The sequence below is a fragment of the Gopherus flavomarginatus genome, chromosome 18, assembly GCF_025201925.1.
Source record: "Gopherus flavomarginatus isolate rGopFla2 chromosome 18, rGopFla2.mat.asm, whole genome shotgun sequence".
NCBI classification, from domain to species: Eukaryota; Metazoa; Chordata; order Testudines; family Testudinidae; genus Gopherus; species Gopherus flavomarginatus.
Window position 1 is genome coordinate 20,458,025 of NC_066634.1, and position 24,780 is coordinate 20,482,804.

The 24,780-nt window shown below is 51.5% G+C and overlaps 1 long non-coding RNA gene across 1 annotated transcript; it reads left to right on the forward strand.

The window, feature by feature from the left end:
• The first annotated feature begins 19,601 nt into the window (after positions 1-19,601).
• On the forward strand, positions 19,602-21,734 carry LOC127037191 (uncharacterized). Its single transcript, XR_007770307.1, has 3 exons — positions 19,602-19,680; positions 20,782-20,904; positions 21,499-21,734. It is a non-coding gene; the product is annotated as an uncharacterized LOC127037191 (long non-coding RNA).
• The last annotated feature ends 3,046 nt before the right edge of the window (positions 21,735-24,780 follow it).

Here is a 24,780-nt window from a genome sequence, read left to right on the forward strand (position 1 = left end):
CGAGATTCAGAAACGACCGTTGCTATGACTGATTTGTATTGGAATGGCGCCGAGGGGCCCTGCTCCTGCCCTGAAGGGCTTAAAACAGCCCTGGGGGAAGGTTGTGGCTGGGAGCTACTAAGCTGGGCTGATTGGGAAGTGGCTGCAGCTGGGCCATGCCCCAATCAGGCCACAGCTGGCCTGTATAAAGAGCTGGGAGCCAGGTGCTCAGAAGTCTCTCTCTGCCTGTAGAGGGAGAAGGGCCTGGCTGCAGGGAGCTACAGACAGGGTACATGAGTGGGGCAGGGCTGGGGAAAGGTTGAGGAGCTGGGGAGCTCCAGCCTGGAAAGCCCCAGGCTGTGGCCTAGCATTGGGCTAACAGGTACTGAAGGTTGCAGGGGGCAGCCCAGGGTAGGCCAAGGCAGCAGGTCCAAACCCTCCTTGCCAGTGACGAGTGGCTGACACTGCAGTCTGCCCCAGGGCGTGGGGCTAGACGATGACTGGCAGTAGCCTGATACTGAGGCAAGGTGGGGAGAGAGGGTGGGGGGTTTCCCAGGGAGGGGAGACCCAGGGAGGGGCAGCACCCCAGGTAAAAGGGCACCAGGTCCAGGGAGGGAAATGGGGTCAGAGGACAGGTGGATCACTGGCCTGCAGAGGGCGCTCTGGAGCTGGAAGAGCTAATTCGCAACAACGACTAGCAGGAGGCGCTGCAGGGGTGAGTCTGCACCTCTACAGGCCCCAAGCACGGAGCAGCTCCCATGGTGCCTGGTGCTGTATATTTTTATTGCTATTAGGTGTATTACGGTAGCACCGAGGAGCCCCAGAGCAGTCCTAGCCCAGGCCTTCATGGTGCAAGGTGCTGCACGTTTTTAGAGTCCCGACAGCTGATCCCTCTGCTCTAACCACTAGACTGTTGCCCTAGAGCTGGGGCTGGAACTCAGGCATCCTGAATCCCAACCTGTTGCTCTGACCGGCAGGGAAAAGAACCCGGGAGTCCTGATTCTCAACCCCCCTTGCTCTCCCTACTCAGGAAGACTCCCTCTCCCACAGTTGGCTAGTTCACCGGGCTCAATTACTTCCTTGGTTTCCCATCCCTTAAGAAACAAAGAAAGGGGCCCCTGGCTGAAGATGGCAAAGAGGGGGGAAGGGGTTCTCCCTGAGCCCCCAAACTCCCTGGCCGATGTTGCATTCTGACCATGTGCAGCTGCATTATCAGAACCATCTGGCCCTTGTCCTGCGTCATCTCTGGCTCTGCTGCCCATGGAGCTTGCGAAGGAAATGGGGTTACACAAGAAGGGGTTGGAGCTGGCTGGTGGTAGCGGTGGTTTTTTACGGTATATAATGCAGCTCTTTCTGTTTGGAAGCTGCCTGGTTTCCTATCAGTGACTCTGGGGGTGGGAGGGTGGGGTTCTCTTGAGAGTCCAGATGAAGCTGAGAACAGCTGTTGGGTCCTGCTCGCTGGCAAGCGACCTAGGAGCCGCTGCTGGAATCTGGATCTTGCCTCGGGGTCAGGGATGGTGAGATGTCACACGCAGATGGCCCGAGGCAGGAGGAACGGCCCATGCTGACCACAGAACCTCAGTTGGTAGCTGGGGAATCTGAGACATATGCAGGGGACAAGGTCACCCATCAGGGCCAGGAATAGAGCCCAGAGGTCCTGATTCCCAGCCCCGCCTCCCACTCCTCTTCCAGAGGTGGGCATACCAGAGGAGCCTGGCTTCTATCTCCCCTCTCTAACCACTAGACCCCACTCTCCTCCCAGAGCTGGAGACAGAACCCAGGAGGGGGTGGACCTGACTGACACCAACACAAGTTAAGAAACTCCACTGCATTTTCTACACCAAACTGACCCCAGTGCTCCCTGATAGCTCGCCCCCAATTTTCCCCCTTGCCACTCAGTGCCAACCTCAATGCGCTACCCACCCCCGGAGGTGCCTTTGCCCACGGGGCAGCGGAGAGGCTGTCGGTGATCCTGGATGCGGAGCAGTGGGCTGAGTCAGCAAAACTGTCCAGCTGTGCGCCACATGGCCAGGCTCCACTGCACACACTGTGCACACACATGTCGTCACACTCCTCTTGCAGCACGACCCACGTGCTTAACACACACCAGTCCTGCTTTCTAAACACATGTACATACATGCACACACAGCCCTGATTCTCCCCTGGTCTCTTGCACACACACACACACACAGCCCTGAGTGAGCCCCAGTTCTCCCCTGGTCTATTTCTCTCTTGCTCGCACACACACACCTCCCCTGGTCACACCCACACACACAGAGCCCCTATTCTCCCCTGGTCTCTCATGCATGTGCATGCACACAGACACACACACACACACACAGGCCCGATTCTCCCCTGGTCTCACACTCACACACACACACACACAGCCCCAATTCTCCACGTGTCACGCTCTCTCTCTCTCTCTCTCACACACGCAACCGATTCTCCCCTGGTCTCTCACACAGAGCCAGGTGTCTCCCCGGTCTCACACACACACACTCCTGCCCACTCATGCCTCTCACCTTGGTATGGAGTGGGCAGGAGTGCGTGTGTGGGAGAGACTGGGGAGACTCCTGGCTGTGTGTGTGAGACCACGGGAGAATCGGGGTATATGTGTGTGTGAGAGAGAGAGAGAGAGAGTGTGACCAGTGGAGAATCAGGGGTGTGTGTGTGTGTGTGTGTGTGTGTGAGAGAGAGAGAGAGAGAGAGGGAGACACCAGGGGAGAATTGGGGCTTGTGTGTGTGTGTGATCAGGGAGACTCAAGGCTGTAAGTGTGTTCCCTCCCAATTGCTCCTCTCCACAGAACGCCCGTCCCCGCTCCCATTTCCCGCCCAGGTCCTGCGCACGGGCTCCATCGAGGGCTGCACGATTCAGGCCAGATCTCATGTTCAACCTTCCAGCCCTAGAGCTGTTGAGGCTGGGGGGCAGGGAGGGGTGAAGACAAGAGCCAGAGTTTTAGGATTCAGCCAGGAATCTGCCAGGTACCATCCAGCCTTAAATGAAAGCTGCCAAGCCAGTCCCCTCCCACCTCCCATCCCAGCCATGCACAGCTGAGAGCAGCGCAAGCCCTGACCTGGACAGCCCTAGCTGACGCGAGAGCCAGGAGTCGCTGCTAAGTGCCTGCCCTGTGCCTGGTCTCTGGGGGTTAGCCCCCGCCACGTGCTGGAGCCGAAGCAGCCACGTGGTCCCACCAAGGCAGGCCACATGGGCTCCATGACTGTCTCCGAGCCTGGTTCTCCAGACTTGGGCTTGTGGGGCACATGCTCTGGGGCTGAGTAACTGCAGTGGAGCCGGGAATCTGAGATCCCATGAGGCAGGAGGGTCCCAGAGCCCGGGCTCCAGCCCAAGGCCGAATGTCTGCCCTGCAATTTCATTGCCCCACAGCCTGAGCTGGAGTCAGCTGATTCGGGCCAGTCGCGGGTGTGTGATTGCTTTGTAGACGTACCCCCAGTGGCTACATGCCTCAAACACCTAGTCCTGATCTCTCATGTCCCAGGGAGTAAATCCATTGCTCCCCACCCCAAGGGGTTGCAATGCCAAGGGTTAGGCACAGAGTTGGACAGACAGTTCATAAAAATATTACAGCAAAAGTCTCCTTTTTGTTACAGGATCCTAGTGGGTAGTGCAACAGTCTGATACTCAGGACTCTTGGCTTGGCCGACCTTGGGCAAGTCACGTCCCTGCTTTCTGCCTCAGTTTCCCCATGTATCAAATAGGGGTGCTGGTACCAACCTCCTTTGTAAAACATGTTGAGATCTGTAGCTGAAAAGCGCTAGGTAAGAGCATATTATTATTAAGGATGTTCCCCATAGAGGCTCACCCCCTCCCCTTCCCTTTGGTTGGTAACAATCTGGATCGGTTGTGGTTCTGGGCTTGCCTGTGAGAAGTTACCACTCCCAGCCTGTGGCACAAACCCTCCCCCAACACACACTGTACGTGGCCCACTCCTTGGGGTGGCTTCCTTAACCCTGCAAGCAGTACAGCAGTCTGGCCCCAGCCTTCTCCCCTCAACCCACGGCCTGGATCTGAGCAGTCCAACGATCCCAGCAGGAGCTGGCTACTGAATGTGTCCTAGGGGCTGGGAAAGGCACAGACAATGCCCTGGTCTGTTAGCAAGTACCCAGATGATCAATGCTTTCATAGCCACACTTATTTCCTGGATAACTCCCAGCCATCCAGCCGGTTTCCTTGTCGATCTGTCCTGCCAGGCCAGGCTGGGAATGTTGCAGCTGGGCTTTCCAAGTCCAGTCAGAGACTTGGTAGCTTCTGTTTCATTGAAGATTTTATGTCTGCCAGCGAGTTGTCTTTTGAGAAGCCACCCAATGTCTCTTGAGATGTCTCCAGCTCATGATTTCATTTCTCTTGTCCAGCTCTTATTGCTTTCAGCCGGCACCTCCACTAACCGCTCCTCTCATTGTCCTCCCCGGCCCCCGGGGTCTTTTCCCGAGTCATGGCGCTCCAGGATAGAGTCTCTCGTTTTATCAGGGGTACTGCAATGAGGTATCCACCCCATCCACAGGACTGGAAGGGGTTAAAATGGCCAAATGGGCCAATTAACACCACAGGTTGCATCTGGAGAAGGAGACAGCCAGGAATTGACTGGAAACAGACTCCACTGGAGGGGCCTAGATAAGCCAGGGGAAGCTGGCAACAGAAGGGTCTGGAGGGATGAGTGGGGTGTCTGGATCTGGAGGGAAGTAGCCTACTGTTATTCCCTGGGAGGAGGGATTGGGGCTTGGCAGACCCGGAGAATGAGAAGAGACAGAGAGGTAGGCAAGGCTTGGGGCCCTCTCCTTGGCAGCCAAGGTTTGACCTACTCTATGCTGTCAGTTGTCTCCAGGTGCCGGCCCAGCAGACCTCGATAGCACTACACAGAAAGACCAAAGCCTCGGTTGGGCGATGAAGGTACTCAGCCAGGTTTAATGCCGACGAAGCACAGCCCGAGCACTCAGGTACGCCAACGCATGTGTGCCCACAACACTGGTACCAGCTCAGTCCGCAGCTGCCCCCTCGCCGCTGGACAAAGGTGTCCCGCCCATGACTTCTCCTTGTACCCGTTGCTACAAACACATCACATATTACACTCCAACCCGAGGCCTTGTACCAGATCTCCCGGTGCACCGTCCTGTCCTCCCATGCTGGTCTGACCTGAGGTCGCTGTTTCCCTGTGCCATCTCCCAGGAGTGTGTGTGTACTGCACCTCTGGGCCGGGGTGAACCTGGGCCAACCACCTTCTGGGATGAGGTTTCACGAACACCCAGGGCCTAGTCCTTAGGAGCTCCTGGCTAGCCCTGCTGGCTAGCCCTGCTAGCCGTGCCTTTGCCAAGTTCATGTGCCAAACGGTGAACTTCTAAGCAAGCATCTGCTTTAGACAGGACCTGACTTTGGCTCCTAACATGGCCTGGCTTTGCTGTCTTGCCCCAGGTCCTGTACTCCAGGCTCCCTCTCCACTACCTCTACTCCTCACTGCTTTTCTCCTGAGCACTTCCTGCAGTGAGTCTTCCCGTGCAGGGCTCCTGGGGAAGCCCGAGGGCCCTGCACCCCAGTTCCACAATCAGATGTGACTCTCAGCCAGCTGGTAAAACGGAAGGTTTATCATCAGAGGGGTAGCCATGTTAATCTGTATCTGCAAAAACAACGAGGAGTCCGGTGGCACCTTAAAGACTAACAGATTTATGTGGGCATAAGCTTTTGTGGGTAAAAAACCCATTTCAGATGCATGGAGTGAAAATTACAGATACAGGCATTATATACTGACACCTGAAGAGAAGGGGCTTACCTCACAAGTGGAGAACCAGCGTTCACAAGGCCAATTCAGTCAGGGTGGATGTGGTTCACTCCCAATATTTGAGGAGGAGGTGTCAATACCAAGTGAGGCAAAACTGCTTTTGTAGTGAGCCAGCCACTTTATTCAAGCCTAAATTGATGGTGTTAAGTTTGCAAATGAATTGTAACTCTGCAGTTTCTCTTTGTAGTCTGTTTTTGAATGTTCTGTTGTTGAAGGATGGCTACTTTTAAATCTGTTGTTGAATGGCCAGGGGACTGAAGTGTTCTCCTACTGGCTTTTGTATGTTACCATTCCTGATGTCTGATTTGTGTCCATTTCTCCTTTTACGTAGAGACTGTCCGGTTTGGCCAATGTACATGGCAGAGGGGCATTGCTGGCACATGATGGCATAGATCACATTGGTAGATGTGCAGATGAACGAGCCCCTGATGGTGTGGCTGATGTGGTTGGGTCCTATGATGGTGTCGCCAAAGTAGATATGGGGATGGAGTAGGCAACGGGGTTTGTTACAGGAATTGGTTCCTGGGTTAGTGTTTCTGTGGTGTGGTGTGTAGTTGCTGGTGAGTATTTGCTTCCGGGTGGGGGGCTGTCTGTAAGCGAGGATTGGTCTGTTTCCCAAGGTCTGTGAGAGTGAGGGATCGTTTTCCAGGATAGGTTGTCAATCGTTGATGATGTGCTGGAGAGGTTTTAGCTGGAGGCTGTACGTGATGGCCAGTGGTGTTCTGTTATTTTCCTTGTTGGGCCTGTCCTGTAGTAGGTGACTTCTGGATACCTGTCTTGCTCTGTCAATCTGTTTCCTCACTTCCACAGGTGGCTATTGTAGTTTTAAGAATGCTTGATAAAGATGGCGTTCACCTTTCGAGGAGGGGAAAGACCCTATTTGCACACAGACTGGCTTACCTAGTGAGGAGGGCTTTAAACAAGTTTCGATGGGGACAGGTGAGCAAAGCCCACAGGTAAGTGGGGAACATGGAGACATGGGAGATGGGTCGGAAATAAGAGGGAGCGTGGGCTATAATGGCAGAGAGAAAGGAGGGTCAGGGCAAAACTGAGAGGCAAGATCAAACCAGTATCTTGGATGCCTGTATGCAAATGCGAGAAGTATGGGTAATAAGCAGGAAGAACTGGAAGTGCTAATAAATAAATACAACTATGACATTGTTGGCATCACTGAAACGTGGTGGGATAATACACGTGATTGGAGTGTTGGTGTGGATGGGTATTGCTTGCTCAGGAAGGATAGACAGGGGAAAAAGGGAGGAGGTGTTGGACTGAGGTGGAGATGGACATAGGAGACAGAAGTGTTGAGAGACTCTGGGTTAGGCTAAAAGGGGTAAAAAACAAGGATAGACAGGGGAAAAAGGGAGGAGGTGTTGGACTGAGGTGGAGATGGACATAGGAGACAGAAGTGTTGAGAGACTCTGGGTTAGGCTAAAAGGGGTAAAAAACAAGGGTGATGTCATGCTAGGAGTCTGCTACAGGCCACTTAACCAGGTGGAAGAGGTGGATGAGGCTTTTTTTAAACAACTAACAAAATTATCCAAAGCCCAAGATTTGGTGGTGATGGGGGACTTCAACTATCCAGATACATGTTGGGAAAATAACCCCGCGGGGCACAGACTATCCAATAAGTTCTTGGACTGCATTGCAGACAACTCTTTATTTCAGAAGGTTGAAAAAGCTACTAGTGGGGAAGCTGTTCTAGACTTGATTTTAACAAATAGGGAGGAACTCATTGAGAATTTGAAAGTAGAAGGCAGCTTGGGTGAAAGTGGTCATGAAATCGTAGAGTTTGCAATTCTAAGGAAGGGTAGAAGGGAGTACAGCAAAATAGAGACCATGGATTTCAGGAATTTCAGGCGGATTATGGTAAGCTCAGAGAGCTGATAGGTAAGGTCCCATGGGAATCAAGACTGAGGGGAGAAACAACTGAGGAGAGTTGGCAGTTTTTTAAACAGACACTATTAAGGGCCCAAAAGCAAGCTATTCCACTGGGTAAAATGTGGCAAAAGACCACCTTGGCTTAACAATGAGATCGTGCATGTTCTAAAAAAATAAAAAGGAGTCATATAAAAAATGGAAACTAGGTCAGATTACAAAGGATAAATATAGGCAAACAACACAGAAATGCAGGGGCAAGATTAGAAAGGCAAAGGCACAAAATGAGCTCAAACTGGCTATGGGAATAAACGGAAACAAGAAGACTTTTTATTAATACGTTAGAAGCAAGAGGAAGACCAAGGACAGGGTAGGCCCACTGCTCAGTGAGGAGGGAGAAACAGTAACAGGAAACTTGAAAATGGCAGAGATGCTTAATGACTTCTTTGCCCACGTCCAGACTACAGCCTAAAATCGATGTGCTTAAAATCGATTTTATAAAGCAGGTTTTATAAAATCGATTTTGTGCATCCACACTAGAGGTACTTACCTCGATGTTGAGCATCCATTTTCCCTGGCGTCCATTTTTTGCTTGAACGTTGCACTCTGGGTACCTATCCCACAGTTCCTGCACGGGTCCCTGCCCTTAGGAATTATGGGTTACTAGCCCAGTGCATGATGGAATCAAAGTCCCCATCGTGGGTGGTTCTGGGTACAGCTTCACCCCCCCTCTTCCTGTAAACGGCACACAGTCAGTTCGCGCTGTTTTTACTGGCTGCAGTGAGGGAAACGCCATTTTGCAGCAAGCATGGATCCAGGTCTGCTCTTGTCCTTGATCGCGAATGCTGTAAATACTTCACGCATTCTCGTTCTATCAATGCTGACCCATGATGCAGAAATGCCAGAGAGAATGCTTGAATGCGGGGACGACAGCGATGACGAACTGGAGAACGAGTTTTCTGACACCCCGGGCCCCTGCACGTTGGAGCTCCTGACGGTTATGGGTGAGGTTCTACCCGTTCCGTGCCGCTTTTGGGCACGGGAAACAAGCACAGACTGGTGGGACCGCATAGTCCTGCAGGTGTGGGACGATTCGCAGTGGCTGCGGAACTTTCGCATGCGTAAGAGCACTTTCTTTGAACTTTGTGACTCGCTTTCTCCTGTCCTGAAGCGGCATAATACCAGGATGAGACCAGCCCTCACAGTGGAAAAGCGAGTGGCAATAGCCATATGGAAGCTTGCAACGCCAGACAGCTACCGGTCAGTCGGTAATCAATTTGGAGTGGGCAAATCTACTGTGGGGGCTGCTGTGCTGGAAGTATCCAAAGCAATCATTAAGCTGCTGCTTCGAAAGGTTGTGACTCTGGGAAACATGCAGGCCATTGTGGATGGCTTTGCTGCAATGGGATTCCCTAACTGTGAGGGGGCCATAGATGGAACCCATATCCCTATTTTGGCACCGGAACATCAGGGTGCCCAGTACATAAACCGCAAGGGGTACTTTTCGATGGTTCTGCAAGCCCTGGTGGATCACAAGGGACGTTTCACCAACATCCACGTGGGATGGCCAGGAAGGGTTCATGACGCATGTGTCTTCAGGAGCACTACACTGTTTAAACGGCTGCAGCAAGGGACCTACTTCCCTGACCAGAGAATAACGGAGATGTCCAAATGCCTATAGTTATCCTTGGGGACCCAGCCTACCCCTTGATGCCCTGGCTAATGAAGCCATACACAGGCAGCCTTGACAGTGCTCAGGAGTTGTTTAATTACAGGCTGAGCAAGTGCAGAATGGTGGTAGAATGTGCATTTGGCAGGCTTAAGGCGAGATGGCGAACGCTTCTTACTCGCTCAGATCTTAGCCAAACCAATATCCCCTTTGTCATTGCTGCTTGCTGTGTGCTCCACAATCTCTGTGAGAGCAAGGGGGAGGCCTTTATAGCGGGGTGGGAGACTGAGGTAAACCACCTGGCCGCTGATTATGCGCCGCCAGACACCAGGGCAATTAGAAGATCACACCAGGATGCTGTGCGCCTCAGAGAAGCACTGAAAAGTAGCTTCCTCATGGGCCAGGGTACAGTTTGAATGCTGATTTTCCTTTCAATTGATTGCTGCCCTCCCCGTCTATGCAGTCTTGCTGCTGCAAGATACTTTCCCTGCAGCATTCCTCAACTGCTTGCTTAGGTTACTTGCTAGAGCTGTCCATTGAAAAACATATAATTCTGTATTTCCCAATTATTACCTACCTCCACCATTAGCTGCTTCCGTCTGCTGCAAGGCACCGTACCTGCAACCTTCCTTAACTGCTTTTTTATTGAAAATAAAGTTACTATTATTTGTTAAAAGAATTGTGTTCTTTATTTAAAATCAGACCCTTTGAGCAATCAAGCATCATGCTTGTTGTTACAATACTGTGCATGAAATTTCATAACTCAGCGTTCTATGGGGGACGGAGCGAGGGAGGTTTGGAGGAAGGGGGAGGGAGGTTGGAAAGAAGAAAGTGCATCAGAGAAGACAGAACAAGAATTCTCATGGACCAGGGTACGGTATGGCTGCTTTCTTTGTTTTCCCTTTATTACCCATATCCCCAATTGTCAAATCCTGATGCTGATAACTAGCTTCCGTGCAGCTTTCCAAAGCTGCTTGCTTTACTTCAGTACCAAACTACAGTCACACTGCCTTAATAGCATGACCTGAGAGTAAAAATAGGCAAAGGTGCCATGGGAGAAGTTTGGATCATTAGAGGAGGGAAAAAACAGGACACAAAGGGCTTTTCAATTTAATGAAAGCCTTCTGGTTGGAGTGTCCGCAGCGGTGGAGGGGGCTGGTGCAGAAAGCCTTCCCCCACGCGTTCTTACACGCCTGGTTCTGGAAGGTGTGGGACAGGGTGAGTACTGAGGGAGGTTATACACGGGCTGTAGGGGCATTCTGAAACCACGGAGCTCTTGCAGCATATCGCGGAGGATGTCAGTCTGATCACGAAGAAGATCCACCGTTGCTGCTCGCCAGCGCTGATCTTCCTGCCACCTGACATCATTTTTGGCGTCCCTCCTGTCTTCGCGTTGGTCCCTCCTGTCTTCGTGTTGACTGGCAGCCTCCCTGTACTTTGCGACCAATTGTTTCCAGTCCCCCTGCTGAGCTCTCTCTGTACGGGTTACTGCCATAATTTCGGTGAACATGTCCTCACGCGTCCTCCTTTTCCTCAGTCTTCTTATGATACCCCCCCCCATGTAGAGGAGAAGGGAGAGGGAGGCTGGAGAAATGTGCAGCTGTGTGTGGGGGGGTGGGGATAGGAAAGAGTGATAAAAGAATCATAAGAGACACATTTCACACAACAATGCATACAGTCTTTCTCCTCACTGACCTGTGCCTGTTACCGAACCTTGAACATGTTACTTTACCACAAGGTCGCCTTAGGATTCCTTTAATACTTATTGCTTGTGGCTGAGGACAGAGAGTTCTGCTCAGACGCAGGTCAGGGGAGCACACAGACCGTGTCCGGAGAAAATGGTAAGTTAATGGCTAGTAATCCCTGTAGTCGATTGTACTGTCAGGTAGCATGAACGGAGCAAAGTGCCTTAAGGAACAACATTGCTTTCTTTTCTTAAGCCATGGACAGGGACATGCTACCACTTCCCTCCCACTTGTGCTGCACTTCACAGCACGCATGAAATCCATGTACCTCACCCCATCCCCCCTCTACCATGGCAACAAATTGCCGTGAGTCATGATGGCCAAGTGCAGGATGAATCCGCCCTGTTACAATGGAGACTTTTCTAAAAACCACCTCATGGGTCACTGTTTTAGGAAAGGTTTTTAATCTACTTGGTCAGCACAGAAGGACCGACTGTATGCACATCTCTGTTCCCTTTTACTAAAAGTACATTAATGTCTAACAGGTGACCTTGGAGGATATCACTCTCCTGAGGATAACAGACAGAGAAAGAGAAATCATGCTTCTTGAATGTCAGCAGTCACCAGGGCAATTCGCAGCTAGAATTTGTCATGCGATGATTCCTGAGTATGTGCTGCAGGCATGGCGTGGTAAAGTTTCCTTTTATGGCGGACGGAACAAGGCCGCCCTACCCAGAAACCTTCTGCAAAGGCTTTTTGGATACCTCCAGGAGTGCTTCATAGAGATGTCCCTGGAGGATTTTCGCTCCATCCCCAGACATGTTAACAGGCTGTTCCAGTGACTCTAAGTACAGGTAGTGATTTGAAGCACCCAGTAAAAAAGGCTTACATTAAACCGAAGCTTTTATTAAAAGAAATTACACTCACCAGAGGACGGTCCCTCAGCTTCATTTTCTGGAGTACTGCCTTGAGATGGCTGGCAGGGAACCTCACTAAGGGTGAGGAAAAGATCCTGGCTGTTTGGGGGGATAAAATGCTCTTTGCTCTCTGCTGGAGCCTCCTCCTCTTGGTCCTCATCATACTGATCATCGCCATCAAATAAATCTTCCGTAGTTGCAGGAATCACGACGCCCACCTCTGAATCCACAGACAAGGGGGGGTTCGTCGTTGCGCTGTTCCCCAATATTGCGTTAAGCTCGTCGTAGAACCGGCATGTTTTGGGGGCAGAGCCTGACCTGCCCGTTGCTGCTTTGGTCTTCTGATACGCCTGTCTGAGCTCTTTCACTTTCACTCGGCACTGTAACGAGTCCCTGGTATGTCCCCTCTCCCGCATGGCATTAGAAATTTTTTCAAAGGTTTTCTCATTTCGTCTGCTCGAGCGCAGTTCTGAAAGCACTGACTCTTCTCCCCATACAGCTATCAGATCGAGTAACTCCTGTGTGCTCCATGCTGGAGCTCTTTTCCTATTTTCAGGAGACTGCATTCTACTCTCTGCTGCTGAGAGCTCCACGCTGTGCAAGCTGGAAATGGAATTTCAAAGTTCCCGGGGCTTTTCCTGTTTACCTGGCCAGCAGTAGAGTTACTTTACCTGTGTAGAGCGGCCACTAGAGCACTGTGGGATACGTCCCGGAGGCCATTAACTTTGATATCCGTCCACACTATCATAAAATCGATTTTAAAAAATCGATTTTGGGGTTACTCCTCTCGTTTAGATGGAGTTCCAAAATCGATTTTAGGGACCCTTAAAATCGATTTTATGCACTCTGTAGTGTGGACGGTTACAGCTTTAAATCGATTTAGCGCTCTTAAAATCGATTTAAAGCTCTAGTCTGGACCTGCCCTTTGTTTCGGTCTTCACTGAGAAGTCTGAAGGAATGTCTAACATAGTGAATGCTTACGGGAAGGGGGTAGGTTTAGAAGATAAAATAAAAAAAGAACAAGTAAAAAATCACTTAGAAAAGTTAGATGCCTGCAAGTCACCAGGGCCTGATGAAATGCAACCTAGAATACTCAAGGAGCTAGTAGAGGAGGTATCTGAGCCTCTAGCTATTATCTTTGGAAAACAGGAGAGATTCCGGAAGACTGGAAAAGGACAAATATAGTGCCCATCTATAAAAAGGGAAATAAAAACAACCCAGGAAACTACAGACCAGTTAGTTTAACTTCTGTGCCAGGGAAGATAATGGAGCAAGTAATTAAGGAAATCATCTGCAAACACTTGGAAGGTGGTAAGGTGATAGGGAATAGCCAGCATGGATTTGTAAAGAACAAATCGTGTCAAACCAATGTGATAGCTTTCTTTGATAGGATAACGAGTCTTGTGGATAAAGGAGAAGCAGTGGATGTGGTATACCTAGACTTTAGTAAGGCATTTGATATGGTCTCACATGATATTCTTATTGATAAACTAGGCAAATACAATTTTGATGGGGCTACTATAAGGTGGGTGCATAACTGGCTGGATAACCGTACTCAGAGAGTAGTTATTAATGGTTCCCAATCCTGCTGGAAAGCTATAACAAGTGGGGTTCCGCAGAGGTCTGTTTTGGGACCGGCTTTGTTCAATATCTTCATCAACGACTTAGAGGTTGGCATAGAAATTACGCTTATTAAGTTTGCGGATGATACCAAACTGGGATGGATTGCAACTGCTTTGGAGGACAGGGTCATAATTCAAAATGATCTGGACAAATTGGAGAAATGGTCTGAGGTAAACCGGATGAAGTTTAATAAAGACAAATGCAAAGTGCTCCACTTAGGAAGGAACAATCAGTTTCACACATACAGAATGGGAAGAGACTGTCTAGGAAGGAACATGGCAGAAAGAGATCTAGGGGTCATAGTGGACCACAAGCTAAGTATGAGTCAACAGTGTGATGCTGTTGCAAAAAAAGCAAACGTGATTCTAGGATGCATTAACATGTGTGTTGTGAGCAAGACATGAGAAGTCATTCTTCCGCTTTACTCAGCGCTGGTTAGGCCTCAACTGGAGTATTGTGTCCAGTTCTGGGCACCGCATTTCAAGAAAGATGTGGAGAAATTGGAGAGGGTCCAGAGAAGAGCAACAAGAATGATTAAAGATCTTGAGAACATGACCTATGAAGGAAGGCTGAAGGAATTGGGTTTGTTTAGTTTGGAAAAGAGCAGACTGAGAGGGGACATGACAGCAGTTTTCAGATATCTAAGAGTGTCATCAGGAGGAGGGAGAAAACTTGTTCACCTTAGCCTCTAAAGGATAGAACAAGAAGCAACGGGCTTAAACTGCAGCAAGGGAGATTTAGGTTGGACATTAGGAAAAAGTTCCTAACTGTTAGGGTGGTTAAACACTGGAATAAATTGCCTAGGGAGGTTGTGGAATCTCCATCTCTGAAGATACTTAAGAGTAGGTTAGATAAATGTCTGTCAAGGATAGTCTAGACAGTATTTGGTCCTGCCATGAGGGCAGGGGACTGGATTTGATGACCTCTCGAGGTCCCTTCCAGTCCTAGAGTCTGTGAATCTATGAATATTGTTTGTCTCTGTCCTGAGGGATTAGAGCAAATGCGGTTGTATCTTAGGGCTTGGCTGTAGACAATTGTATGATGTGGTCTGGATGGAAGCTGGAGGCATGTAGGTAAGTATAGAGGTCAGTAGGTTTCCAGTATAGGGTGGTGTTTGTGACCGTCACTTATTTGCACTTTAGTGTCCAGGAAGTGGACTTCTTGAGTGGACTGGTCCAGGCTGAGGTTGATGGTGGGGTGGAAATTGTTGAAATCCAGGTGGAATTCTTCAAGGGCCTCCTTCCCATGGGTCTATATGATGAAGATGTCCTCAGTGTAGCGCAAGTAGAGGAGGGGCGCTAAGGGACGATTGCTGAGAAAGCGTTGTTCTAAGTCAGCCATAAAAATGTTGGTGTACTGAGGGGCCATGCGGGTACCAACAGCAGTGCCACTGACTTGAAGGTATAAGTTGTCTCCAAATCTGAAATGGTTGTGGGTGACGACAAAGTCACAAAGCTCAGCCACCAGGTGTGCCATGGCCACATCAGAGATACTGTTCCTGACAGCCTGTAGTCCATCTTTGTGTGGAATACTAGTGCAAAGAGCTTCTACATCCATGGTGGCCAGGATGGTGTTTTCAGAAAGCTCACCGATGCATTGTAGTTTCCTCAGGAAGTCAGAGGTGTCTCGAAGATAGCTAGGAGTGCTAGTAGTGTAGGGTTTTAGGAGAGAGTCCAAATAGCCAGATAATCCTGCTGTGAGAGTGCCGACGTCTGAGATGATGGAGCATCTAGGGTTTCCAGGTTTGTGGATCTTGGTAGCAGATAGAATACCCCTGCTCGGGGCTCTAGGGGTGTCCCTGTAGATTTGTTCCTGTGCTATAGCAGGGAGTTTCTTGAGCAGATGGTGTCATTTCTTTTGGTGACCCTCCGAAGGTTTATTAGTCAAGAGGAACACAGTGTAGAACAGAACTCGTTAGCATAGAAATCAGTGACTTTCAGCCAAGTCCATCTTGGGAAGTCCTGGGCCAGGCGGCATGGCCTCCCCCTCTTTCAGTCCCCCCAAGCAGACTGCCCAGCTTCCAGCAACCTGACCTCAGACACCCCCATTGCTTCTCCTCCTTGGCTTTATCTCGTTTCCTGGGCAAAGATGCACCTGGTCATCACCTGGTTGCGTCCCCCTCCTGGGTCTCGGGTTACAAAGGGCCCCAGTCATACCATCCATGCAGACAGTTGGAGCAGCCTCACCCACCCCAGAGGTCTCAACCAAAATCACACACCCCTATTCCCACCACCGGGTTATTGGTCCAGCACACAGGGAAACTGAGGCACCCACATTATTCATGCAGAACAGTAAAACTCAAACAGTAAGACTCACATACAACCTAACAAGGGAAAATCCCCACTTTGTCACAGCGGGGCGTGGGGGGAGGGGGGGAACAGAGTGTAGAGGAATCCTGTGTGGTATTTTGGGGAGGTGATGGAAATGCATCTGCAGATTTCAGGAAGGCTTGAGGGAAGACTCGTAGGTGGTTCAGAGCTAGTGGGAACTGAAGAATGCACTGCAGAATTCGGAGAATGTTAGCTGAGTGCCAGAGGAACATTCCCCACATTCTCTCCAGATTTTCCCAGGGAAAAGCCACCCCCATGGTAAACAGTGCATGAGACGCCGTTTACCGTGGAGGTGGCCTTCCTCTGGGGAAATCTGGAGCAAATGTACTGCAGAGAGCAATCCCAGACAGGGGCAGGAGCAAGATGGCTTAACAGGACTTTTCCACTGCTGCATTCCAGGGCTTTGTGATGCTAACAGCAGCCAAGATTCTCAACAGGCAGCTTGTGAGGTTGGGTGTATCCAGTCTACGCAGGTTTCCCTGCTTGAGCTGCCTGAAAAAGGCCTGATCAGGGCTGACCAGAGGATTTAGGGGGTCTGGGGTCTTCGGCGGCAGGGGGCCCCCGCCGCTGAAGACCCGGCAATTCGGCGGTGGATTCCGGGGCGGAAGGACCCCCCGCCGCCGAATTGCTGCCGAAGACCCACCCCAGGACTTGCCACCGAAGTGCCAGAAGGACCCCCCACCATGGGTCTTCAGGGCACTTCGGTGGTGGGTCCTGGAGTGGAAGGACCCCCCGCCGCCAAATTGCCAACAACGACCCGAAGCGGAAGAAGCTCCGGTGGCCTGGGCCCCACTAGAGTTTTCCTGGGACCTGGGAGCCTGTGAAGGACCCCACTCCAGGGGCCCCGAAAAACTCTTATGGGGGACCCTGCAGGGCCGCGGGCCTGCAGCAAATTGCCCCTCTAGTCCCCCCGCCCCCGGGTGGCCATGGGCCTGATTCCCAGAGTGGTGGGTGCTCAGCACTTCTGGAATATCAGGTGTCTTCAGCTGGGTGCCCCAAACACGCCAGGTGCTGGCTGATGCCCCTCTGAGATGGTCACCCAGAGTCACCCAAACAGTCTCAGATGTAAGGCCTGAGGCCTTTTTCTGCAGCTACAGTACGACAGCAGCAGCCGTGAGCTAAAAAGCAGAAAGTCACATCTTCACAGTCTACCTAAATTCCATTAAAACAACGTAGAATCGGCCTGTTTAGAAGGCCCCTGTCCTAACAATGCCCACCATCACCAGGCAAAGAAACAGACATCGATGCTCAACATCCACCGGCAGCCCTGCAGATCAGCTCCTCTCCCAGCTACTTTTGCCCGCCAGTGTTCAGCTGTTCAGCGGTGGGCAGGAGTCGCTGGGGCGGAGGGAGAGGATGGGGCAGGTAGGGGCAGGAAGAGGTGTGGTAGGGTGAGGGCTTGGGGGAAGGGGTGGAACGGGGGTCAAGCCCCATCCGCCCAACCCCCCTATGAACTGGGGAAGTTGACGCCTCTGGAAACAGATCTTAAGATGTTGAAAGAAAACTTGGTTTGACGGCATCCTGTCCGGCAAGGAATCACTTATCAACAGTGTGAATGTGAAATCTCTCCTTCTTTATGGTCCCTACTTCGCTGTCGTTGATCTGAATGGTTTCCGTCTGGTTTTATTCACTATTTGTCTGTTGCATAAATAATTTTGTCAGATTTAAATAAACTAAGGAAGTGGGCTAGGATTAGTTAAATAATTGTTTCACAAGATGTTAGGATTGGTCAAAGGATTTTTTCGTAATAGTTTAGGGAAATGATTTGTTCAGGGAGAGCTGAGCGGTACTCAAGTTTCACTATATAAACTGGGGTCCAAGAAGGAGACCAGCTGGGAAAGAAAGAAAAAGAAAAAAAGAAGGGAAGATCTGGAAGACGATGAAGAAGAAAAACCCATCTCCAAGACACAGCCCAAGATCAGAACTGCTAGAATCCTCTGCACGACCGTGACCAGAACCCAGATGAGCCCAACCTTGCCTGGCCAACAAGGAAAGTCCGTCTGCATGCTCATGCTGGGTGTATGCTTAGCGTGTGGTGATTGTTAATAAATAGAGGTTACGAATATTACTGTGTAAGGCTCTTTCACTGGGAAAAGGCCCTGCAAACCCACAGAAGAGTACGCCCTGAGCCCTAGGAACTGGGTACACCTCGAGGTGCCTAAATTAATTGGGGTAGGTCTTGAGCCCATGGAAGGGTAAAGGTGGGGTGTCCCAGAGTGTGCGGGTAACAGCAGGTGTCCCCGCCCAAGTCTCGCAGGTGGGTTGATCCTGGCTCTAATGTTGACTTTGGGCCATAGGTCATTAGGCAAACGGCTGGAGAAGCATTACCGGTGAGGAGCAAAGACCGGGGAGGTTGTTAGTGCCCAGTGAGCCACCAGTTCTTCCACCGGCTTTGAAGGAGTTCCCATGATGATATCTCCAAGGCTGGTGTTGTGGGGCTGGAAATGGCTGGGGAAGTCCTGGTTTCATGCCGTCCATGTGTCCTGCGGGACTCAATCGCTGCCTCTCTTGGCTCGGTTGCCTTGTCTCTGACTTGGTGGTGATGACCTCTTCTCTGCTTAGCTTCCTCTTCCACACCTGTCACAGGTGATGTGAGGCAGCCACCCCACAGTCAGGGAACAGGTGCTATTCACCCCCATGCTAGCCCTGGAAGGGTTAATATAGGCAAGAGAGACCAATTAGCCAGAGCCTGCACCTGGTGGGGAGCTAGGACGCATGACAAGGTCAGCAACTGCAGGACAGGGCATCAGACCAGGGGGTGAGCTAATCCCCAGATGGGCCAATAGGAGGCGCTGGAGTGGGACGAGGCCACGCCCCTGTTACAACGTGGGAAACAAAAAATGCCCCTGGGGAGGGAAGGTGAAGACAGCCCGGGCAGGAGGTCAGATCACAGCACTGGCGTGTGCCACCCTGGAGGGAGGCTGGCAGTGCCCCAGTCAGATCAGATACGGTGTCGGGCTCACCTCCCCATCCCACGAGTCGGTGACCACACCTAGCCAGGAAAACAGCCCGAAGTGAAACAGCTCACCGGCTTGCCTAGCGTTCTTGTCGTGGTTTGACGGGCTCCCAGCGGAGCAGTAGCTAAGCACCTCGCAAGCACTAATGGTTTATTCCTGTGACACCCACGTGAGTGAGGAGAATACCCCATCGGTCCCCCACCCTCTGTCATCAGATTGGTTTGTGAGTGTTCTGGGGCAGAAACTGTCTCCGACTCTGGGTCTGGGCAGCGTCCAGCACGACGGGGCCCTGATCTCGTCTGGAGTCTGGGCAGCTCCGGGCACGGTCAGGAACCTGAGCAGCGCTCAGCACAATTGGACCCCAATCTCAGTTGGGTTTGGACAGTGGGGCCTTGATCTCAGCCGGGGTCTGTGCCACACCCGTGCTATGGGGGCCCCCGATCTTAGTTGGGGTCCAGGCAGTGCCCGGCTCTGTGGGGCCCCTAATCTTGGGTGGGGTCCGGGCAGCGCCCGGCTCCGTGGGCCCCCGATCTCAGCTGAGCCCTCTGGCTGTTATCACAATATGGAAAGGGACCGGCCCTTACCCCCGGCTTGTTCTGTAGGGCACTGTGATTCTTGGCTGGGCTCCAGCACATTCCAGAGGTGGCTGGAGCAGATGGAGACAGATTCGTGCGTGCTTCAGGAAACCGTGGAAGCCAGCCAGCTTGCCGGCCCACGCAGCAGTCTAGAGACACCCAGCCTGTGGCAGGCCAAGGGGCCAGGCAGTGTTAACCAGGCACATGCTGCGGACAACGTTCGGGCTTGGAGCTGCCAGCGAGCGACGTGCCCAGCCTGGGCCGGACCTGCTGCATGGGTAAATAGAGGACCTCTGGGCTAGCAGCTATCTGCCTTTTGGGGTGAAAGCTCAGGCGGTAGTTTGGACCTACAAAGCCCAAGTGGCTTGGGATCTCCCTGAGAGACAGCCTCTCCCTCTGGGCCATCCTGCCTGGCTGGGGTCAGGGGGTCGTGAGCCGGGGTCCCGTGGCGGGAGATGCTGCTGGCTGGCTGTTTGCCATGCAGAATAGCTTGATTTTACTGCCCTCCAGGACAGGCTTTAAGGGTCTTTGTCTCCCTAATCTACCACACACCCCTGCCCCCAAGCCCTGACACCGCCCCCCATCCACCAGCCCCAGGGGCTCTCACACCCCAGCACCCGTCTGCCGGCTCTCCATCCCAGCAGCAGCGCTGGGTCGACCCGGGGCTCCTTCTAGCAGCGCTGGCGACAGACAGGATGTTCTGCAGCCCCCAGGGGCTTTGAGGGGGGGAGGCGGGATGGTCTGTGGGTCTCTCCTTGGATCCTGTGTGGTGGGCAGGGGGTCTCCCTGGGCTGAGATGGAGGGGGGAGTGGGTATCCCCAGGCTGGAAGGGGGGAGATGAGTGGCCCAGGATACCTGCCCGAGTACCAGCAGCCCACTTGGTGCATGAGCCCCTCATCCCCTATTCCTCTGCTCCCTGTGCACAGCTGGAGCTGGCAGATCCACTCCAGATTGGAGCTGGGGGGGTGCACACTGGGGGCTGGGAGCAGCAGCAGCCCCTGGCTAAGCTCGGTGCTCAAATCCCCCAGCTGGGTAGGAAAGAGGAGAAGCTGGGGGCACCTTGAGCCCTGGCTCATGGTGTGGGTGGGAAAGCGTCCCCTGGGGGTGAGGAAGGCGCTGGTGGGGGAGGCGGGTATATCACAGACTGACCGGCCCTTTAAGGGGAGAGGGCCCAGCCCCTCCTGTGACTGCTCAGCTGCCTCCCAGCTGAGGGTGTGGGGCTATGGCTGGGGGATGGCTTGAAAGCACCTGGCCCTTATGCAGGCCAAAGAGAACTCAGCTGAGCTGCGAGGGTCTTGCAGGAGTCCTAGAGGGGCTGGAAATGCCTCCGGGAATTGCAGACAAAATGGCCGATTCTGACTTTTTTGCCCACGGTTCAGTTCCCCCAACACCTCGTGCTCGGAGGCAAGGGCATGGCAGCAAACTGGCCCGGCCCGGCTTCTCCCGGGCTGGAGAGGCAGCTGGCAGTAGCCAAGTTACATTCCTTCTTCCGTGCCGATGCGGTGAGTATTGCTTATTAGGTGTATTACGGTAGCACCTAGGAACCCAGGTCATGACCCTGCAACCCATTGTGCTAGGCCCTGTACATTTTTATTGTTCTTAGGTGTATTACGGTAGCACCCCAGGCCACAGGTGTCAATTTCTGCTCACACCAGCAGGTGCTTGACCTCCCTCTGCCCCCGGCCCTCCCCTAACTCCACCCCAGCCCCACCCCTTCTCCAAAGTCCCCGCCCCAACTCTGCCCCCTCCCTTCCCCTATTCCTGAATCCTTCCTCAAATCCCGGCCCAGCCTCCACTTCCTCTGAGTGTGCCATGTTTCTGCTCCTTCCCCTTCCCTCCTGGAGCTTGGTATGCCACCAAACAGCTGTTTGGCACCTGCAAGCGATGGGAGGTAGGTGGAGGAGCAGGAACGCGGCACACTCAGGAGAGGAGATGGAGGAGGTGGGGCGTGGGGGAGCTTGGCTGCTAGTGGGTGCAGAGCACTCACTACATTTCCCCCATGGGTGCTCCAGCCCCAGAGCACCCATGGGGTCGGCGCCTATACCCCAGGTCTGGGCCCCACTATTGTCATAATTGAGCCTGCATATTTATTCCAGTTGTGAGCTCAGCTGTAAAAAAGCTCGAGAACGTCCCGATAATTTACCATTCAAAAGCTGGTGGGAAGAGGCACACCCCGAGGACAGAAAACCGGAATTAGCCGACGCAAAACAGCTCCTGACAGAACTCCAGGACTGGGTTAAGTCCGTGCCCGACACCCAAGAAAATGTAAATCCGGAAGCCGATGAACTGAAATTGGTGGGTCAGAAATTCTGCCAGCTGCCTCTCCACCCCCGGTCGAGTGCCCTTGCCTGATTGGTGGACAAAATAATGAGAGGCGGGACCATTAAACAAAAAGACTTTGTGGGCAAATACAGATGCACAGGCGGATGCTACAGGAGTGAGTGTCACCACAGAGGTCGAAGGGACTGCCAAGGTCATCTAGTCTAAGATGCAGGATTTGTTGCGTCTAAATCATCCGAGACGGCCTCTTGTGAAAGTCTCCAGTGAAGGAGCTTCCACAGCCTCACTGGGCATCTGTTCCATTCTCTTACTGCTTTTTCAGCGAGGGAGTTTTTCCTGAGATTTCATCTAAATCTGCTGGGCTGTTGTTTGAAACCACTGCCCCTAGTCCTGCCCTCTGTGGCAGGGGAGAACAACTTTTCTCCATCTTTTTCATGGCAACTTTTCAAATAATTGAAGACTATCACAGTGGCCACTTCCCCCCACCCGCACTGTTTCCTGGGAATCTGGACTTTCGTCACCCTAAATCTATGTTCTGAGCAGACTGGGTCAGAGAGGGGGACCCAGCTGACACCGTGACCTCTGCTGGTGCCAGCTGAATCCTCAACACCGTCCAAGTGACTGACAAGGTGGGTGAAGTAATATCTTTTATTGGACCAACAGAGGATATGACCTCACCCACTCTGTTTCTCTCTCATCCTGGAACCAAGAAGTTATAACAAGACTCCAAACTATCTAAGAAACTGTCAAAGAAGGGAGTTTTTCCTTCTGAAACTCTCTCCTGCTAAGGGGAACTAGGGATGATGTGAAAACGAAAGCCTTATTTAATCCCTGACATTGCAAATGCTGTCACTCAGGGCCGGTGCTTCCATTTACGCGACCTAGGCGGTCGCCTAGGGCACCAGGATTTGGGGGCGGCATTTTGCCACCCTCGGCGGCAATTCGGAGGCGGGGGGTCCTTCACTCACTCCGGGACCCTCTGCCAAAGTGCCCCAAAGACCGGGAGCGTGGTAGAACCCCCCCCCCCCGCCGCAGAATTGCTGCCAGCAACCAGGAGCACGGAAGGACCTCTGCCTAGAGCGCCAAAAACCCGGGCGCCGCTCCTGCCGTCACTATTTTTCCTTCTTTTCTTATCTTTAATAAAAGGTTACAAGCGTTTTGAATGATGTGTTTGCCATGGGACGAAGCAGGCTGACATCTCTGTATACCAAACTCCAAACCTTGTCGGACACTGTTTAATGTTGGACAGTGACTGGGTTGTGTTGATACCCTTGATACCCTTGGCCCATATAGTCCATCTAAATTAATACAACAGTGCCGTATGTTTCCGTTGCTGATAGATAGGGCCCAGGGTTTTTGCAACAATGAAAACCAAAGTAATTTCAGCTTTTCAAAGCTGTATATTTTGTAATTATCAGATATGCATTATCTTAATACAGAAAATGTACCGATCGACAAACCTGAGTAATATGTAACCCTTTACTGCACCAAAATGCATTACAATGTTTACAGACACTTTTGAAATTGTTTTTGACAACAGAAATTGTCAGTTTTAGAACATAACGAATTTATTAAGTGATCATCTTCATCACTATAAAAACAAAACAACATTCTTGCCGCGCAAGACTATGCAATTAAAATAATCTAATGGCACAGGGAAATTTGCCATAATTACATTTCTGCTTAAAGTAAACTAACATTCTATTGTTTATCATGCGTATCAGCATACAAATATTCATTGACACACACTTAGGGCACGTTACAAGTATATCTTCACGCTTTCCAATGACCCACAGTGACATGGTGGGGTTAGCCCTTGTCCAAATTTGGAGAAACCACATTCAGCGTCAACTGAATTGCACGGGATCACAAAAAGACCACGAGCAATCTGGCTAAGTTTTGGCAAACGTTTGTCCGTGTTTTTACCAAAAACTGGAGAGAGAAATGTCATTGGGACGAGGAAGTTAATTTACTATGCTCAGATAAACTGCCCACTCACCCACAGGTACAAAACGCAGCAGTGAAATACCCCGTTTCCAGTCACTGCCGTGGTGGGGGAGTACACAAACTTGCTTGAGATCGAGGATTTTCACATTGTGGGCAACCTATGCTGGCTGTTTGTTTGTAATGATGTATCCTGCAGTTTCTCTGTACGGCTTTGAAAAACTTGACACATGTCCAGTGCATGCTGTCCTTTGAACAGAAGCATTGCCAGCAAAACAAATGCAAGCTTGTACACTGCTCTTGATAATGTCGACTGTGATTCAAACGTAAGTAGTGTCTGAACAAGTGGAGCTGGATAAATTAAATTTGCCACAAGTGATTCACTCTGCAATAAAACGTAGCTCCTCTAAAACGGCCGTCATGTCCTCCATGTTGATCTTCTGAGCAACGAACCTCTTGTCGTACTACACACAATGGTTGTGATAGTCTATGGCTTTAAACCGAGTATTCCACCTTGTTGCAACTGGTTCCAGAGGTAGTGTCGGGCTTTCAACTTCTTGGTTGATAAGGCAGTCTCTAAAGCGAGCAGGTCTGAGTGGAAGGTTTATTAGAGCACACAGAGCATCCACTTCTGTATAGAAATGGTGCCAGCACTGTAATGTGTGCCCAGAAGGTCACAGGAATGCCCATATTTCATTTAGGAATTCTCGCATTTTGGGATGACCCGTATTTTTTTCTAATGGGATGTTTGCCCTGCCACCGGCCTCCACCCGATCTCGTGCTATCTCTTTCCCTTTATTTCTGGTTTTCCTTTTGCCGTGTACACACACCAGCAATTGTGAGCTGGGGCTTTGCTGCTATCACGTCGCCCTTCGTTTTCTGTTTTCCGTTGCTGCATCCTGCCGTGGACCTTTCCTGTGCCTGCCTGTGTGGTCCTTTTTCTCATGGTCAAGCCCTTGGCAGCAAAACAGTACAAAATAACGTCCCTCCGCCCACATGGAGCACATCTTTGCTGAATTCTTTAACTCTCCCCTCGGCATTGGTAGGAAGCGGCTTTGAAGAGCCAAAGCACAAGGTGAAAAACAGGAAGGAATCGACTTGCAGGAGGGTTGGGGAGACGCTCTAGCTGTGAGGGCATTTCACTCAGCCTGCAA